Genomic DNA, 20,232 nt, shown 5'->3' with positions numbered 1-20,232 from the left:
CTAGGAGATGACCTAAACAACTGTCAAAATGCTGTTGAAATTAAGATTTGATATATGAGCTTTGTTAATTGCAAGTTGTTTATTTCAAACAATCTATCTTAGAATCAAGGGATATTAAAGGGATGTAAATGAACTCAGGGATAATATAATGATGCTTCCATGATTATTCTCTTTGTTATGTTCAAATAAGATAATCTCCCAAATCAAAAGCATTTATTTCTTGTTCAAAACAAAATGGTGATTCCGCTGGGGACTTTATTTCTTATTTAATATTAACATTGGGATAACTATGGAACTTTCATTATAATTTGACGTCTTTCTGATGCCAAAATGGCGACTCTTAGTAGGAACATCCTCCCCTTCATCTCTAAGATAGGTTATCTAATCAACCAAATACAATGGCAATTTCTGTAAGGAAAGTGAGCTTCCATTTCACTCTGACTGGGTTCGTGATAGAATACACACCGAACCAAACCCCAGAGCACATGACTCAATTTCCTACAGGCAAAAATAACCTGACTCGAGTGACAGTTGGGGTTGTATCTGCTTCACCTCAACCACTGGAAGGCGATGAAGGATGGACTATTGCAACGTCTCATAGGACGAAAGCATGAAATGCAAGAAGCCCTAGAAAGAATCTACCTTCACCAAGAGTGAGAGGGCCGATAACGCGCAATGCAGCTAGGAAGAATCATGAGCTTGCCCCTCCTGTGATATATCCTGAACGAATAATTTTGCAATTTGCATCGCGCAAGTTTCCATCATTGGTTGCCCCACGGGTCAAATGGATGAAAGAGCAGAAAGGTAAAGCATTAATGACAAGCTCACCAATACCCATGTCACCCCAAGCAAGTTCACCAATTTTGTATCGCCCCAATCGATCAATAGCACTAGAAGTGTACAAAAGTCAAATGAAACTCCATCCTCTCCTCTCTTCGTAAGCCCTATTACATCAACATACTCTCACCCCACTCCAATCATGGCTTCGTTGAAGAGTGGAGAAGCCACAGTACATATGGCCGGGACAAATCAAGATGATATGCCGGCCATAGAAGATCGTGTGAATGCAATGGCAGAAGCACAAAGAACATTGATGGAAGAGTACAGAAACCTTAGGGAAGCCTTGGCGACCCTTACACATAATGTAGCCCAAGTAGTGGCTCCGCCAATGATGGGCCCAATGAATGGGCAAGAAAACCAGCCTACGGGCTCTCAACCACAAGGGGCGAGATCAAGAGGGTCTATTCCAGCCACGAGAACCATAACACAAGACAAGATGAGGCATGTCGTCGAAGAAGCTGTCAGAATAGAAAGAGAATATGAAAATACTAGCCGCTTTAGGTACCGAATGCCATATCTAAGGGTGGTAGAAGATATCCCCTTTCCAGCCAACTTCAAGCATCCAGATTTTTAAAAGTTCAATGGAGAAGGATTGTTAGAAGAACACTTAATGCACTTCATTACCAGCATGAGGAATTTTTCTATGATACCGTAGTATTGCTTACAATTGTTCGGGTCCTCACTAACACATAAGGCATTTCGATGGTACTCTACTCGGGCTCCAGGGTCCATACGTACTTGGGAGCAAATGCAGGATGCCTTTATCTCAAATTTCTTCTCCTCAGAGTGTGATGTTAGTATTACGGAATAGGCCTCCATACGGCAAAGAGAAGGGGAACCGATAGAAAAGTTTATAGACAGATGAAAGACATTAGGAGCCTCGTGTAGACAACTTCTAGAAAAAAAGAACAAGTCAAAAGGTGTTTGAATTCTATGGAAATAGGAATCACTTTTGGACTCACTAGTGCCGACATCAGAACTTTTCATGACTTGGCTACCAAGGCTCATGCTTTAGAATTGATGACCTATAAGATGCCAGCATTCCACCATGAGACAACCAGGAGAATGCCCAGTAGAATGGCCTTAAATACTGTCGATCGTGACAAAAGGAGCAAAGATATAAGGGACTCAAGGGAAAAGAGGCTAGAACGAAAAGAAGAATGGAACCAATCAAGAAATATATATAGTGGGAAGAGGTCCAAGATGCTTAATTCTCACGAGGGGTTCACATTCGACAAGGAAGATGTCATTCCTATGATGACCCAACTACTAAAAGCTGGCATGATTGAATTACCAGAACCCAAGCACCCTGAAGATGTGACAAGAACCAAAGAGAGAATTTTGTCGTTATCATCACCTGGTGGGACATCCAACGGAAAATTGTTATACATTGAAATGCATAATATAAGGAATGATGGACAGAGGAGGAATATTAATTGGAAAAGAGAAGGAAAGGGGTATAATGGCAACGGTGAACATGTTCACAATCTAAGAAAATATTCAGGATACAAAAAAGAAAGGGGACAGTGATACAACAAAGAACGTAGCGATAATTTCGTTAAGATCAGGAAAGAAGATAACAAGTCCGGCAAAGCAAAAGTCAGGTATTACAAGAAAAGGAACCGTTGAAAAGCAAAGCAATGTTGATAAGGAAGAAAAGAAGAGTGAGGCAATAAAGGTGACCTACGATGTAGTGAGTCATTTGAAGGGCATACTGGCTCGATTAAGCATTTATGATGTGCTTAAATTTTCAGAGGAATTTCGATAGAGTTTGATTCAAGCATTGTCCAATCACGATGTCAGGGAAACCTTATTGGCAGAACTAGAACGCGAAGAGCACGACGAGCTAGAAAATTACCTCCCGGTCGTTTCCTTTTCCGATGATGATTTGATCTATAAGGAAGAGCACAACAGGCCACTAATGATAGAAGGCCACATACACAGGAAGAAGGTCAAGCGGGTTATGATAGATAATGGGACCATAGTGAATCTTTTGCCACTCTCGATGTTGAGTATGTTAGGGTATTGTCGCTCAGATCTACGCCCTAGTGGAATGATGATATAGGGCTTCAATCAAGATGGGCAATGTACACTCGATAAGATTACAGTGACGCTGGAAATAGGAGAACTAGCTACTGATGTTGTGTGCCACGTTATAAATGCCGTGACAATGTACAATCTTCTATTAGGAAGGCCCTGGATACGTCAGTACAACATTATACCTTCTACCCTACACCAATATTTTAAATACTGTAAAGATGGAATGCAGTAAAAAGTAATGGCTGATGTGAAGCCATATACAGAAGCCGAGTCTTTCTTCGCGGACGCCAGCTACTATAAAGGGTTCGCTAAAAGGGAGGGAAAGAATAATGAAAATAGAGTCCTGAAGGACATTCAAGTAAATGAGATTAAAGAAGAAATGATATAATCATCTAGGATCATAGAAATAAAGAAGAAATACTATTTTGTTCTGAAGCATCCGAGACAACCAGGGTAAACGCCATTAACCTTGCTATCACACGAGCAGATGAGAATTTTGCAATCTAATTATAAAATGCCATTACCATACGTTGAAAGGAATAAACCATTTTTAACCGCTCTAAGAAGATTTCAGGTTAAGGCTAATGCAAAGCATCAGGAACCAATAGAATTCTACGTCGCAGTGGAAGCAAGGGCTGAAGAAGAAACCAAGAATAATGTGTATCATGGTAGGTTGACACCGCAAGATCTCAAAAAATATAGTCCGATGAGCAAGAAGATCATGAAAAACATGGGTTTTGATTATAAAGAGCCCACCGACCTGAATCATGGGAGAGGAATTCAAATTCCTATTGGGGTTAGTGAGGAAAAGTGAAAGAAATTTCAAGGTCTGGGGGTAAAATCATCGGTGAACACAGTTACAGCCATGTAGTCATCAGAAACGGATCCCAAGATGATTGAATTTCCTGAAATGGCCCCAAAATAGATAGAAGATGGGGGGCAACCGACGATAGACAGTTTGCGAAAGGTAAACCTGGGTACAAAAGAAGAACTAAGAAACACATTATCAGTGTCAGTCTATCTAAACAGGAATCTGAAGAATATGTTCGACTTCTTAAGGAAAATAAAGACGTCTTTGCTTAGGTGTATACAGAGATGCCAGGTTTGGAACCATCCGTAGCAATGCACCGATTAAATATATCTATAGAGAAACATCCGGTTAAGCAAGCGCAAAGGCGATTCCATCCAGACCTGGTTCCCCTGATAGAAGAAGAAGTGAATAAATTGATAAAGGTTGGGTTTATCAGGGAGGTTAAATATCCTAAGTGGATATCAAACATCGTCCCTATAAAGAAGAAAAATGGACAAGTCAGGGTGTGTGTTGACTTTAGAGATCTAAATGAAGCTTGTCCAAAAGATGATTTTCCTCTCCCGATAATTAAGTTACTGATTGATAGTATGACTCGATATGCTATCATGTCCTTCATAGATGGATACGCAGGGTATAATCAGATTAGAATGGAGCCTGAAGATGAGGAAGCGACAGCATTTAGGACGTCGCTGGGAATTTATTGATATAAAGTTATGCCATTCGGTCTCAAAAATGTCGGAGCGATATATCAGAGGGCGATGGAGAATATCTTCCAAGACATGATGCACAAACATGTTGAATGTTATGTTGATAACTTCGTGGTTAGGTTAGGAAATCATTAGGAGCATCGTGAACCTTTAGCATCTGTTTTCCATTGTCTCAGAAAGAAACAGTTAAAGATGAATCCAGCTAAATGCACATTTGGAGTATCCTCAGGTAAATTTCTCAGTTTTGTTGTCCAACGTAGAGGCATTGAGATCGATCCAGGGAAGGTCCGAGCTATTTAAAACATGTCGCCGCCAAAAATGCTAAAGGAGTTAAAAAGTTTGCAAGGAAAGCTGGCATACATTCACCGTTTCATTTCAAAATTAGCAAGGAGATGTTAGCCATTCTCATATCTGATGAAGAAAGATACAGAGTTTGTGTGGGACCAAGCTTGCTAGAATGCGTTTAACTCAATCAAAGAATTGTTGAAGCAGCCACCGGTACTGACAGTTCCAATAAAAGGGAGGCTGCTGATCTTGCATATATCTGTGGCTGAGAATTCTTTAGGAGCATTGTTGGCTAAGGTAAATGAAGCTGGGAAAGAAACTGCCCTTTATTATTTAAGTCGGACTCTGATGGGTGCAGAATGCAACTACTCTCCCATAGAGAAAGAGTGTCTGGCACTAATATTTATAGTACAAAAGTTAAGACATTATTTTCTTTCTCATGACATAGCTCTGATTTCAAGGGCAGATCTGATAAAGTTTTCAATGACTCGGCCAATGTTTTCTGGAAGATTGGCTAAATGGATGCTGTTACTTTCGAAATATACTATTACGTATGAGCTGGCAAAGGCAATAAAAGGACAAGCATGGCAGATTTCCTTGTAGCACATCCTAAAGCGGGACACGAAACCATTAGTGATGATTTTCCAGATGAACAAGTTATGCTGGCTGAGTCGCAATGCCCATGGCAAATGTATTTTGACGGCGCTGCTCGAACATCAGGAGCAGGGGCAAGAGTAATATTCATTACTCCTCAGGGTGATTTACTACCCTATTCCTTCATGTTGGGTGCTACATGCACAAATAATGAGGCTGAATACAGAGCCCTCATTATTGGAATGGAAATGGCTCAAGAAATGGAAATAAGAATGCTGTATATCATCGAGGATTCTAAATTGATTATAAATCTATTGACGACCGAATTCGAGGTGAGAAAGCAAGAACTTTTTCCGTACTGCCAAAAAGCATAGCAGTTGCTAGAACAATTCTTTCATGTAGAAATCAAGCATGTACCGCGGTCTGAAAATGCAAGAGCAGATGCTTTGGCCAAGCTAGCAGCAGCCCTATCCTGCCCAAATCGAAGCCCTCTCTAAATAACTATAGAAGAAAGATGATTTTTACCGCCTTCAGAGGACATCAAAAAACTCATCGAAACACGTCTAGTATCGTGTTTAGAGATAACAGTAAATGATTAGCGTCAGCCTTTCATCGATTATCTCAAATATAACATCCTGCTAGAAGATCCAGCACAGAGGCAGTAAATCAGGCAACGGTCAAGCAGATTCATCATATGCAGCGAAGTATTGTACAGAAAATCTTACAATGGATGCTGCTACGTTGTTTAGATGAATAAGAAATAAGATAGACATTGAGAGAGGCACACTCCCGAGAGTGTGGGGCACATCAAGCCGGCCATAATTTATTCCATAGAATACACTGGATGGGGTATTATTGGCCTTCCATGTTCAAAGACGTGATAGATTATGCAGAGCAATGTTATGAATGCTAGATTCATGGTGATGTTATACACGTTCCTCCAGAAGACCTGCATCAGTCGGTCGCCTCTTAGCCCTTCTTTGCCTCGGGGCTTGACGTCATTGGTCCTATAAATCTGCCTTCGTCCAAATGAAAGTAGCATATCTTGGCAGCGACAGATTATTTCTCCAAATGGACAGAAGCATTGGCGTTACGTAATGTTAAAGAAAGGGATGTGGTTAATTTCATCTGGCACATTATAATATACCGCCATGGTATTCTGAAGAAGATTGTTACAGATAATGGCACTCCCTTCAAAAACAGAGGCATGGAAAAGCTCTGTTAGAAATTCAATACTCATCATTCATTTTCAACACCTTACTATCCACCGGCTAACGGATTAGCAGAGGCGTTTAATAAAATAATAGTCAAGATACTAAAGAAAACAGTGACAGGGAATAAATGTGATTGGGATGAAAGATTGCAAGAAGCTTTATGGGCATATAGGACTACTCATCGGATAACAACAAGAGCAATTCTGTATTCTCTAGTCTATGGTGTTGAAGAAGTGATCCCGATTGAAATACAAGTAGCGTCACTTAGAGTGGTAGTACATCAGTCCATAACAGATGATGAAAATGCAAAGATAAGGCTCAAAGAGTTAGATCTGCTTGATGAAAAACACCTGGCAGCCCAACAGTGACTGCAATCGTATTAAGCCAGGATATCGGCCGCCTTTGACAATCATGTTAAATATCGCTCTTTCAAGAAAGGGGATATGGTACTGATGCTAAAAAGACTTATGGTCACTCGTCGAACGGGGGGCAAATTCGAGTCTAAATGGGATAGACCTTATATAATTAAAGAAGTATACTCTAATGGCGCATATAGAGTTATGAATCAAGATGGACAAGGTATGAGTATACTGGTCAATGCTCAATTCATCAAGAGATATCGTCCCTGAAGACGCTACCGATTTTGATCCAGAATATTATCAGCATAATGATTCTATATTAAAAGGGGGCAAGAATAAACAAAGCCATGTCTATGTATCGGCAGATGAATAAATAAAGAAGAAATTCATGAGCATATCAAGGATATGTATCAACAAGTGTCATGAAAAGAAAGTGAACATCGTTAATCATCAAGCGAGCCCTGTAAAATTCTATTAAAATTGGTATCGTCACCAACCTGATATATTGTAAATAACACAGATGGATCTTCTTGAAGATATTAGCAGAAGTGGTAACGTATCAATCTTAGTCAGAGATGTCTATCATCCTCGTAATCATGATGATCACACCTATTATTGTCTTTTAAGGCATTTTAAAGCAGTCTAGTTAAGCCCTAAAAAGGACCAAGTCCTAAAAAGAGGCCAGCTACGTATAAGACCTATCATTTTCGCCATTTGGGCAGCGGCGAGAAGCCAGTGGCCTTAAAAAGCCAGTGAAGGCTATCGTATGCATACCTATGCGGGCAGCTAATGTTGCCCATTTGCTGTCTTGGTCTCGGTGGTTGCAGGATGCCTTCTAATAGTCTTGGTTCCTTAAATGACCAAGACTCTGTGTAGGCCAGTCTTTCTGCGGTCAGGTGATCCCTGGGTTTGCAGACCAGCATGGAGTGATGGTGGTGAATACAGATCGAAATTGTTATGACAGCATGTTTGTAGGGGTTGTCAAATTGAATGGTACCCTGAACAACATGAATCGACTCCTAAGAGTTGTAGAGTTTCTTCCTATTATGTTCTTTAATCTTCTTTTGAAACTCATGGGCTTTGTTTCGTTCTTGGGTCCAGAAGGAGGAGGGGTATCTTCTCTAACAGGCAGCCTTTGACTGATCATCTAATAATGCGCTGTTGTCTTCAACCATTCATCCCAATCGTATTCATGACCGTGCCTTAGAGGCATTTTCAAATCGCCCATGGCAATAGCCCTGTGGATGGGAGATGATAATGACTTAATACGTGGGGTGAATCGAATGTAGGGAGCACTGGCTCTTTTATGTAAGAAGGACATCTAACAGTCGTCTTAAATCACTTACGGGGAGGTTGAGCTAGAGAGGATGGTGATTCTGTTGCTTGAGGAGTTGTCTTTTGATAAGCTTCGGTGTTTGGCAACCCTCGGTGGGGGGGTTGATCAGAAGGAGGATCAACGGCAATGAAAGTTCTTTTGGTTCGAGCCATGTTGAAAATGAAGAATTTGGTTCAAGAAAATTGCTGAAGTGGTAGTTGCACGGATCATACAATGGACTGGCTATTACGCGGGCACCGTAACGATTTGAAGCCATGCGCGACAAAGAGATCGTTGCACGGGTCACGCAACTCGCACAAAGGATTAGGTGTTGTGTGGGTAGCATAACAGTTTAAAGCCTTGCGTGACAAAGGAGTCATTGCGTGGGTCACACAATAAGTGTCAGTTGTGCGAGAAGAAAAAATTTCACAAGGGTTCTGCCGTTGGAATTGAGAACTAAAGAAAATGAACCAAGTTTAAATATTTATAGAGACAGGGCCGAGTGCAGTACTCAGATGGACATTGCGCGGGTCGCACAACGAGTTGAGAAAGTGCAGAAGTTTATGAAGATTGATACTGATTCTTTAATTCAAGGGAACAAAGAATGAATCAAGGGGGCATCTATTGAAGCATAAAAATCATCATCATCAAGAAAGAATAAAGATCAAAGATCAAACAACAAGTGAGGGAAAGAGAAAGGATTAAGTCCTCTGTTTGGCCATTGTGCGGATCGCGTAACAAAAAGTTATTGCATGGGTTGTGCAACAAGTTGTTGTAGTTGCGCGGGTGGCGCAAGCAGTTATTGTCCTTCCACAGGTCATGCAATCGAAAGTACCATTACGCGGACCATGCAAGCAGCTTTCCTGTTGCACGGATGGCATAATCGAGAGCAGAGAGTTAACTGCGCAACCTGCGCACCATGGCGTGAAGATCGAGGGTTGACACGTGTGGGAGGTCTATAAATACCCCACTTCCCTCTCATTTGGGGGAGTCGAATTCTGAAAGAAGGCTGAAGGTGAGGAGCAGAAGGATGGGTTATTTGCACAAGCCGCGCAACCCTAGCAACAGTTGTGCGAGCTAGGCAACCTTCGCATTTGGTGTGCTGACCATGTGACCAACAAACCGGTTGCGTGGGTCGGACAACCAGGTCACTCATATGACTAAGGCAAATAGGGCCGAAATGCTGATGGAATTACTGAAGGCTTTCTCCTTTGCCCGAAGGACAAGCTCAAAATAGAGAGTAGTTGATCAAATCAACATTCCTCCTAAGTACTAGGAGATGACCTAAACAGCTGTCGAAATGCTACTGAAATTAAGATTTGATATATGAGCTTTGTTAATTACAAGTTTATTTCAAACAATCTATCTTAGAATCAAGAGATATTAAAGGGATGCAAATGAACTCAACAATAATATGATCAGGTTCCATGATTATTCTCATTGTTATGTACAAATAAGATAATCTCCCAAATCAAAAGCATTTGTTTCTTGTTCGAAACATGCCTATAACTCCATTGTTTGATGTTGGATTGGGTCGATTATTGGTCATATGAAAGGTACTTTAGTGCTCTTTCATTCCTGACTGGAATCATCGTATTCCGAGACCATTCAGGCATCCATAAGTGGGATCGTAATCGTCAGTCCTAAATGTTTCCTACATGTCCTTGTCTGATAGTAACCCTCACAACTCTCTCTGTAGAGTTTGAATTTAGACTATTTCCATCTCATTGGAATGGAAACCTGTCAAGCTTCCAAATGGGACCAGAATTGCCTAATTCAAAGTCCGTTCGATATCCCAAAGGCACATTGGAACTCTTCAATCGTCTTTTTCAAAATGGATTGTTAATCTTTCCAAATCCCAATATCCAACTGAAACGACCATAACCCCATCGTTTGATGTCGGATTGGGTCGATTTTTGGTAATCTGGAAGGTATTTCAATGGTGTTTCATTCTTGACTGGAATTTTCATAAACCGAGACCATTTGGGCTTTTGTAAGCGGGTTGTAGTCATCGGTCCTGAATATTTCATTCATCTCCTTGTCCAATAGAAACCCTCATAACTCTGTCTTCAAAGGTCGAATTAAGACAATTTCAGGTCATTGGAATGGTAACTTGTCAAGCTTCTAAATGGGATCAGAATTGCCTAATTCAAAGACCGTTCCATATACTAAAAGCATGTTCGAACTCTTCGATCTTCATTTTTCAATATGGATTGTTATTCTTTTCAAATTGCACGATCCAACGGAGACGCCCATGACTCCATCGTTTAATGTCGGATTGGGTAATATGAAAGGTACTTTAGTGCTCTTTCATTCCTTAATGGAATCGTCGCATTTCGAAACCATTCGGGCATCCATAAGTGGGATCACAGTCATCGGTCCTAAATGTTTCCTTCATCTCCTTGTCCGATTGTAACCCTCACAACTCTCTCTTCAGAGTTTGAATTTACACTATTTCCAACTCCTTGGAATGATAACTTGTCAAGCTTCCAAATGGGACCAGAATTGCCTAATTTAGAGACCGTTCGATATCACAAAAGCACGTTGGAACTCTTCGATCGTCATTTTTCAATATGGATTGTTAATCTTCCCAAATCGCGTGATCCAACGAAGATGCCCATAACTCCATCGTTTGATGTCGGAATGGGTCCATTGTTGGTCATCTGAAAGGTACTTTAGTGTTCTTCCATTCGTGACTGGAATTGTCGTATTCCGACACCTTTCGGGCATCCATAAGTGGGATCGCAGTTGTCGGTCCTGAATGTTTCTGTCATCTCCTTGTCCGATAGTAACCCTCATAACTCCCTCTTCAGAGTTCAAGTTTAGACTATTTCCAGCTCATTGGAATGGTAACTTGTTAAGCTTCCAAATGGGATGAGAATTGCATAATTCAGAGACCATTCGATATCCCAAAAGCACATTGGAACTCTTCGATCGTCATTTTTCAATATGGATTGTTAATCTTTCCAAATTGCGTGATCCAACGGAGACACCCATTACTCCATCATTTTATGTTGGATTTGGTCAATTTTTGGTCATCTGAAAGGTACTTTAGTGCTCTTTCATTTATGACGGGAATTGTCATATTCCGAGACCATTTGGGCATCCGTAAGTGGGTCGTAGTCAACGGTCCTGAATGTTTCATTCATCTCTTTGTCCGATAGTAACCCTCATAATTCTGTCTTGAGAGGTCGAATTAAGACTATTTCAAGTCATTGGAATGGTAACTAGTCAAGCTTCCAAATGGGACCAGAATTACCTAATTCAAAGAATGTTCCATTTACCAAAAGCACATTGGAACTCTTCGATCGTCATTTTTCAATATGGATTGTTAATCCTCCCAAATCGTGCGATCCAACGGAGACGCCCATAACTCCATCGTTTGATGTTGGATTGGGTCAATTTTTAGTCATCTGAAAGGTCCTTTAGTGCTCTTTCACTCATGACTGGAATCATCGTATTTCGATACTATTTGGGCATCCATAAGTGGGATCACAGTCGGTGGTCCTGAATGCTTCCTTCATCGCCTTGTCTGATAGTAACCCTCATAAGTCTCTCTTTAGAGTTTGAATTTAGATTATTTCCAGCTCATTGGAATGGTAACTTGTCAAGCTTCCAAATGGAGTCAGAATTGCCTAATTCAAAGACCGTTCGATATCCCAAAAGCATGTTGGAAATCTTCGATCGTCATTTTTCAATATAGATTGTTAATCTTTCCAAATCGCATGATCCAACGGAGACTCTTATAACTCCATCGTTTGATGTTAGATTCGGTCAATTTTTGGTCATCTGAAAGGTACTTTATTCCTCTTTCCTTCCTAACTTGAATCATTGTATTCCGAGACCATTTGGCCATCCATTAGTGGGATTGCAGTCATCGGTACTAAATGTTTCCTTCATCTCCTTGTCCAATAGAAACTCTCATAACTCTCTCTTCAGAGTTCGAACTTAGACTATTTCCAACTAATTAGAATGGTAACTTTTCAAGCTTCCAAATGGCATCAGAATTGCCTAATTCAGAGATAGTTCGATAACCCAAAAGCACTTTGGAACTCTTCGATCGTCATTTTTCAATATGGATTGTCAATCTTTCTAAATTGCATGATCTAATGGAGACGCCCATAACTCCATCGTTCGATGTCGGATTGGGTTGATTTTTGGAAATCTAAAACGTACTATAGTGCGCTTTCATTCCTGACTGGAATCGTCATATTCCGAGACCATACGGGCATCCGTAAGTGGGATCGCAGTCGTCAGTCCTGAATGTTTCCTTCATCTCCTTGTCTAATAGTAACCCTCATAAGTCTCTCTTCAGAGTTTGAATTAGAATATTTCCAGCTCATTGGAATGGTAACTTGTCAAGCTTCCAAATGGGTTCAAAATTGCCTAATTCGAAGACCGTTCGATATCCCAAAAGCACGTTCAAAATCTTCGATCGTCATTTTTCAATATAGATTGTTAACTTTCCAAATCGCGTGATCTAACGGAGACGCCTATAACTCCATCGTTTGATGTTGGATTCGGTCAATTTTTAGTCATCTGAAAGGTACTTTATTCCTCTTTCCTTCCTGACTTGAATCATTGTATTCCGAGACCATTAGGCCATCCATAAGTGGGATCGTAGTCATCGGTACTAAATGTTTCCTTTGTCTCCTTGTTTGATAGTAACTCTCATAACTCTCTCTTCATTGTTCAAACTTAGACTATTTCCAGCTCATTGGAATGGTAACTTATCAAGCTTCCAAATGGGATCAGAATTGCCTAATTCAGAGATAGTTCGATATCCCAAAAGCACGTTGGAACTCTTCGATCGTCATTTTTCAATATGGATTGTTATTCTTTCCAAATCGCGTGATCCAACTGAGACGCCAATAACTCCATTGTTTGATGTCAGATTGGGTCAATTTTTGGTAATCTGAAAGGTACTTTAGTGCTCTTTCATTCCTGACTGGAATCATCGTATTCCAAGACCATTTAGGCATCCATACGTGGGATCGCAGTCGTCGGTCTTGAATGTTTCCTTCATCTCCTTGTCTGATGTAACCCTCATAACTCTCTCTTTAGAGTTCAAATTTAGATTATTTCCAATTCATTGGAATGGTAACTAGTTAAGCTTCCAAATGGGACTAGAATTGCCTAATTCAGAGACCATTAGATATCCCAAAAGCACGTTGGAACTCTTCGATCGTCATTTTCCAATATGGATTGTTAATCTTTCCAAATCGTGAGATCCAATGGAGACGCCCAAACTCCATCATTTGATGTCAGATTGCGTCGATTTTTGATAATCTAAAAGGTACTTTAGTGCTCTTTCATTCTTGAATAGAATCGTCGTGTTCTGAGACCATTGGGGCATTCGTAAGTTGGTCGCAGTCGTCGGTCCTGAATATTTCATTCATCTCCTTGTCCAATAGTAACCCTCATAACTCTATCTTCAGTGGTCGAATTAAGACTATTTCAGGTCATTGGAATGGTTACTTGTCAAGCTTCCAAATGGGACCAGAATTGCCTAATTAAAAGATCGTTCCATATACCAAAAGCACGTCGGAACTCTTCGATCGTCATTTTTCAATATGGATTGTTAATCTTTCTAAATCACACGATCCAACGGAGACGCCTATAACTCAATCGTTTGATGTCGAATTGGGTCGATTTTTGGTCATCTGAAAGGTCCTTTAGTGCTCTTTCATTCCTGACTGGAATCGTCATATTCCATATACCATTCGGGCATTCATAAGTGGGATCGCAGTCGTCGGTCCTGAATGTTTCCTTCATCTCCTTGTCTGATAGTAACCCACATAACTCTCTCTTCAAAGTTTAAATTTAGACCATTACCATCTCATTGGAATGATAACCTGTCAAGCTTCCAGATGGACTCGAATTGCCTAATTCAAAGGCCATTCGATATCCCAAAAGCACATTAGAACTCTTCGATCATCATTTTTCAACATGGTTTGTTAATCTTTCCAAATCGCACGATCCAATGGAGACGCCCATAACTCCATCGTTTGATGTCGGTTGGGTCAATTTTTGGTAATCTGAAACGTACTGTAGTGCTTTTCATTCTTGATTAAAATCGTCGTATTTCGAGACTAATTTGGGCATCTGTAAGTGGGTCGCAGTTGTCAGTCCTGAATGTTTCATTCATCTCCTTGTCCAATAGTAACCCTCATAACTTTATTGTCAGAGGTGGAATTAAGACAATTTCAGGTCATTGGAATGGTAACTTGTCAAGCATCCAAATGGGACCAGAATTGCTTAATTCAAAGACCATTCCATATAGCAAAAGCATTCCATATAGCAAAAGCACGTTCGAACTCTTCGATCATCATTTTTCAATATGGATTGTTAATCTTTCCAAATCATGCGATCCAATAGAGACGCCCATAACTCCATCATTTGATGTCGGATTGAGTCGATTTTTGGTGATATGAAAGGTCCTTTAGTGCTCTTTCATTCCTGACTAGAATCGTCATATTCCGATACCATTTGGGGATCCATAAGTGGGATCACTGTCGTCGGTCCTGAATGTTTCCTTCATCTCCTTGTCTGATAGTAACCCACATAACTCTGTCTTCAGTGTTCGAATTTAGACTATTTCCATCTCATTATAATGGTAACTTGTCTAGCTTCCAAATGGGAACAAAATTGCCTAATTCAGAGACCATCCAATATCCCAAAAGCACATTGGAACTCTTCGATCATCATTTTCCAATATGGATTATTAATCTTTCCAAATCGCACGATCCAATGGAGACGCTCATAACCCCTTCGTTTGATGTCAGATTAGGTTGATTTTTGGTAATATGAAAGGTACTTTAGTGCTCTTTCATTCTAACTAGAATCGTCATATTTCGAGACCATTTGGGTATCTGTAAGTTGGTCACGTCGTCAGTCCTGAATGTTTCATTCATCTCCTTGTCCAATAGTAACCCTCATAACTCTGTCTTCAGAGGTCAAATTAAGACTATTTCATGTCATTGGAATGGGAACTTGTAAAGCTTCCAAATGGGACCAGAATTGCCTAATTCAGAGACAATTCGATATCCCAAAAGCATGTTGGAACACTTCAATTGTCATTTTTCAATATGGATTATTATTCTTTCTAAATCACGCGATCCAATGAAGACGTCCATAACTCCATCGTTTGATGTTAGATTGGGTTGATTTTTGGTAATCTGAAAGGTACTTTAATGCTCTTTCATTCTTGAAAGAATCATCGTATTCCAAGACCATTTGGGCATCCATAAGTGGGAACACAGTCGTCAGTCCTGAATGTTTCCTTCATCTCCTTGTCCGATAATAACCCTCATAACTCTCTCTTCAGAGTTTGAATTTAGACTATTTGCAGCTCCTTGGAATGGTAACTTGTCAAGCTTCCAAATGGGACCAGAATTGCCTAATTCAGTGACTGTTCGATATCCCAAAAGCACGTTGGAACTCTTCGATCATCATTTTTCAATATGGATTGTTAATCTTTCCAAATTGCGCAATCTAACGGAGACGCCCATTTCACCATCGTTTGATGTTGGATTAGGTTGATTTTTGGTCAGATGAAAGGATCTTTTGTGCTCTTTCATTCCTGACTGGAATCATCATATTCTAAGACCATTTGGGCAACAACAAATGGGATTGCCGTCATCGATCCCGAATGTTTCCTTCATCTCCTTGTCCAGTAGTAACCCCCATAACTCTCTCTTCAGAGGTGGAATTTGGACTATTTTAGGTCATTGGAATGGTAACTTCTCAAGCTTCCAAATAGGACCAGAATTGCCTAATTCAAAGACTGTTCGATATCCCAAAAGCACGTTGGAACTCTATGATCATCATTTTTCAAAATGGATTGTTATTCTTTCCAAATCGTGTGATCCAACGGAGACACCCATAACTCCATCGTTTGATGTTAGATTAAGTCACTTTTTGGTATTCTAAAAGGTACTTTAGTTCTCTTTCATTTCTGGCTGGAATTGTCGTTCTTTGAGACCATTTGGGCATCCATAAGTGGGATCGTAGTCGTCGGTACAAATGTTTCCTTCATCTCCTTATCCGATAGTAGCCCTGAAAACTCACTCTTTAGAGTTTGAATTTATACTATTTCTAGCTAATTGGAATGGTAACTTATCAAGCTTCCAAATGGGATCAAAATTGCCTAATTCAGTGACAGTTCAATATCCCAAAAGCACGCTGGAACACTTTGATCGTAATATGGATTGTTAATCTTTCCAAATAACGTGATCCAATGGAGACGCCCATAACTCCATCATTTGTTGTCAGATTGGATTGATTTTTTGCCATCTGAAAGGTCCTTTAGTGCTCTTTCATTCCTGACTAGAATCGTCGTATTCCGATACCATTCGAGCTTCCATAAGTGCGATCGTAGTCATCGGTCCTGAATGTTTCCTTCATCTCCTTGTCCGATAGTAACCCTTCAGAGTTTGAATTTAGACTATTTCAATCTCATTGGAATGGTAACTTGTCAAGCTTCCAAATGGGACAAGAATTGCCGAATTCAGAGACTGTTCGATATCCCAAAAGCACGTTGGAACTCTTTGATCGTTATTTTTCAATATGGTTTGTTAATCGTTCCAAATAGCATGTTCCAACAAAGACACCCATAACTCCATCGTTTAATGTCGGATTGGGTCAATTTTTTGTCATCTGAAAGGTACTTTAGTGCTCTTTCATTCCTGAATGGAATCATCGTATTCCGAGACCATTTGCGCATCCACAAGTGGGATCACTGTTGTCGGTCCTGTATGGTTCCTTCATCTCCTTGCCCAATAGTAAGACAAATGGTATTAGAATTTCCTATTTCATTTTTTATGCTTCAACAGATAACCCAAAAGCATGTTGTAACTCTTCGATCGTCATTTTTCAATATGGATTGTTAATCTTTCCATATCGCGCTATCCAATGGAGATGCCCAGAACTCCATCGTTTGATGTCGGATTGGGTCAATTTCTGGTCATCTGAAAGGTACTTTATTGCTCTTTCATTTCAAACTAGAGTCGTCATATTCCGAGACCAATTGGTTATCCAGAGTGGGATCGTAGTCGTCGGTCCTGAATGTTTCATTCATCTCCTTGTCCAATAGTAACCCTCATTACTCTCTCTTCAGAAATTGAATTTAAACTATTTCAGGTCATTGGAATGGTAACTTGTCAACCATCCAAATGAGACTAGAATTTCCTAATTCAGACACCATTCGATATCCCAAAAGCACATTTGGGCTCTTTGATGGTCATTTTTCAATATGGATTGTTAATCTTTCCAAATCGTGCGATCCAATGGAGTGCTCATAACTCCATCGTTTGATGCTGGATTGGGTCAATTTTTGGTCATCTAAAAGGTCCTTTAATGCTCTTTCATTCTTGACTGGAATCGTCGTATACCGAGACCATTCGGGCATCCATAATTGGGATCGCAGTCGTCGGTCCTCAATGTTTACTTAAACTCCTTTTCCGATAGTAACCCTCATAACTCTCTCTTCGGAGTTTGAATTTAGACTATTTCCATCTCATTAGAATGTAACTTGTCAAGCTTCCAAATAGGATCAGAATTGCCTAATTCAGAGACCGTTCGATATCCCAAAAGAACGTTTTAACACTTCGATCATCATTTTTCAATATGGATTGTTGATCTTTCCAAATCATGTGATCCAATGAAGAGGCCCATTGCTCCATCATTTGATGTTGGATTGGCTCGATTTTTAGTCATCTGAAAGATACTTTAGTGCTCTTTCATTCCTGACTGGATTTGTCGTATTCTGAGACCATTCGTGCATCTATAAGGGGGATCGTAGTCGTCGGTCTAGAATGTTTCCTTCATCTCCTAGTCCAGTAATAACCCTCATAACTCTATCTTTAGAGGACGAATTAAGACTATTTCAGGCCATTGGAATTGTAGCTTGTCAAGCTTCCAAATGGGACTAGAATTGTCTAATTCAAAGCCTATTCCATATCCCAAAAGAACGTTGGAACACTTTGATAGTCATTTTCCAATATGGATTGTTATTCTTTCCAACTCGCGCGATCCAATGAAGATGCCCATAACTCCATCGTTTGACTATGGATTGGGTCAATTTTTGGTAATCTGAAAGGTACTTTAGTGCTCTTTCATTCCTGGCTGGAATCGTCGTATTCCGAGACCATTCGGGCATCCATAAGTGGGATCTCAGTCGTCGGTCCTGAATGTTTCCTTCATCTCCTTTTCTGATAGTAACCCTCATAACTCTGTCTTCAGACTTCAAATTTAGACTATTTCTAGCTCCTTGGAATGACAACTTGTCAAGCTTCCAAATGGGACTAGAATTGCTTAATTCAGAGACCGTTCGATATCCCAAAAGCAGGTTTTAACTCTTCGATCGTCATTTTTCAATATGGATTGTTGATCTTTCCAAATCATGTGATCCAATGGAGAGGCCCATTGCTCCATCATTTGATGTTGGATTGGCTCGATTTTTGGTCATCTGAAAGATACTTTAGTGCTCTTTCATTCCTGACTGGAATCGTCGCATTCCGCGACCTTTCAGTCATCCATAAGTGGGATCGCATTCGTCGGTCCTAAATGTTTCCTTCATCTCTTTGTCCAATAGTAACCCTCATAACTCTCTTCAGCATTCAAATTTAGACTATTTACAGCTCATTGGAATGGTAACTTGTCAAGCTTCCAAATGGGACCAGAATTGCCTAATTCAGAGACCGTTCAATATCCCAAAAGCACGTTGGAACTCTTCGATCGTCATTTTTTTGATATGGATTGTTAATCTTTCCAAATCACGTGATACAATGGAGATGCCCATAACTACATTCGATGACGGATTGAGTCGATTTTGGTCATCTAAAAGGTACTTTAATGCTCTTTCATTCCTGATTGGAATCGTCCTACTCCGAGACATTTGCGCATCCGTAAGTGGGATCGTAGTCTTCATCTCCTTGTCCAATAGTAACCCTCATAACTCTCTTCAAAGTTTGAATTTAGAATACTTCGAACATTGGAACTGTTCAATCATCATTTTTCAATATGGATAGTTAATCTTACCAAATTGCGCGATCCATCAAAGACGCCCACAACTCCATCGTTTGATGTCGGATTGGGTTGACTTTTGGTCATCTAAAAGGTACTTTAGTGCTCTTTCATTCTTGACTGGAATTGTCGTATTCCGAGACCATTTGGGATTCTGTAAGTGGGTCGCAGTCGTCGATCCTGAATGTTTCATTCATCTCATTGTCCAATAGTAACCCTCATAACTCTGTCTTCAGAGGTCGAATTAAGACTTTTTCAAGTCATTGGAATGGTAACTTGTCAAGCTTCCAAAAGGGACCTGAATTATCTAATTCAAAGACCGTTCCATATCCCAAAAGCACGTTGGAACTCTTCGATCGTCATTTTTCAATATGGATAGTTATTCTTTACAAATTGCGTAATCCAACAGAGACGTCCATAACTCCATCGTTTGATGTCAAATTGGGTCAATTTTTGGTAATCTCAAAGGGACTTTAGTGTTCCTTCATTCCTGATTGGAATTGTTTTATTCCGAGACCATTCCGGCATCCATAAGTGGGATCGCAGTCGTCGGTCCTGAATGTTTCCATCATCTCCTTGTCTGATAGTAACGCTCATAACTCTCTATTCAGAGTTCAAATTTAGACTATTTCCAGCTCCTTGGAATGGTAACTTGTCAAGCTTCCAAATCGGAACAGAATTACCTAATTCAGAAACCGTTCGATACCCAAAAGCACGTTGGAACTCTTCGATCGTAATTTTTCAATATGGATTGTTAATCTTTCCAAATCACGCAATCCAACAAAGACGCCCATAACTACATCATTTGATGTCAGATTGGGTTGATTTTTGGTAATTTGAAAGCTACTTTAGTGCTCTTTCATTCCTGACTGGAATCGTCGAATTCCGAGACCATTTGAGATTCCGTAAGTAGGTCACAGTCGTCGGTCCTAAATGTTTCATTCATCTCCATGTCCAATAGTAACCCTCATAACTCTGTCTTCAGAGGTTGAATTAAGACTTTTTTAGGTCATTGGACTGGTAACTTTTCAAGCTTCCAAAA

The sequence above is a fragment of the Magnolia sinica genome, chromosome 11 (genome assembly GCF_029962835.1).
Source record: "Magnolia sinica isolate HGM2019 chromosome 11, MsV1, whole genome shotgun sequence".
Taxonomy (NCBI): domain Eukaryota; kingdom Viridiplantae; phylum Streptophyta; class Magnoliopsida; order Magnoliales; family Magnoliaceae; genus Magnolia; species Magnolia sinica.
Note: the sequence above shows the minus strand (reverse complement) of the source record.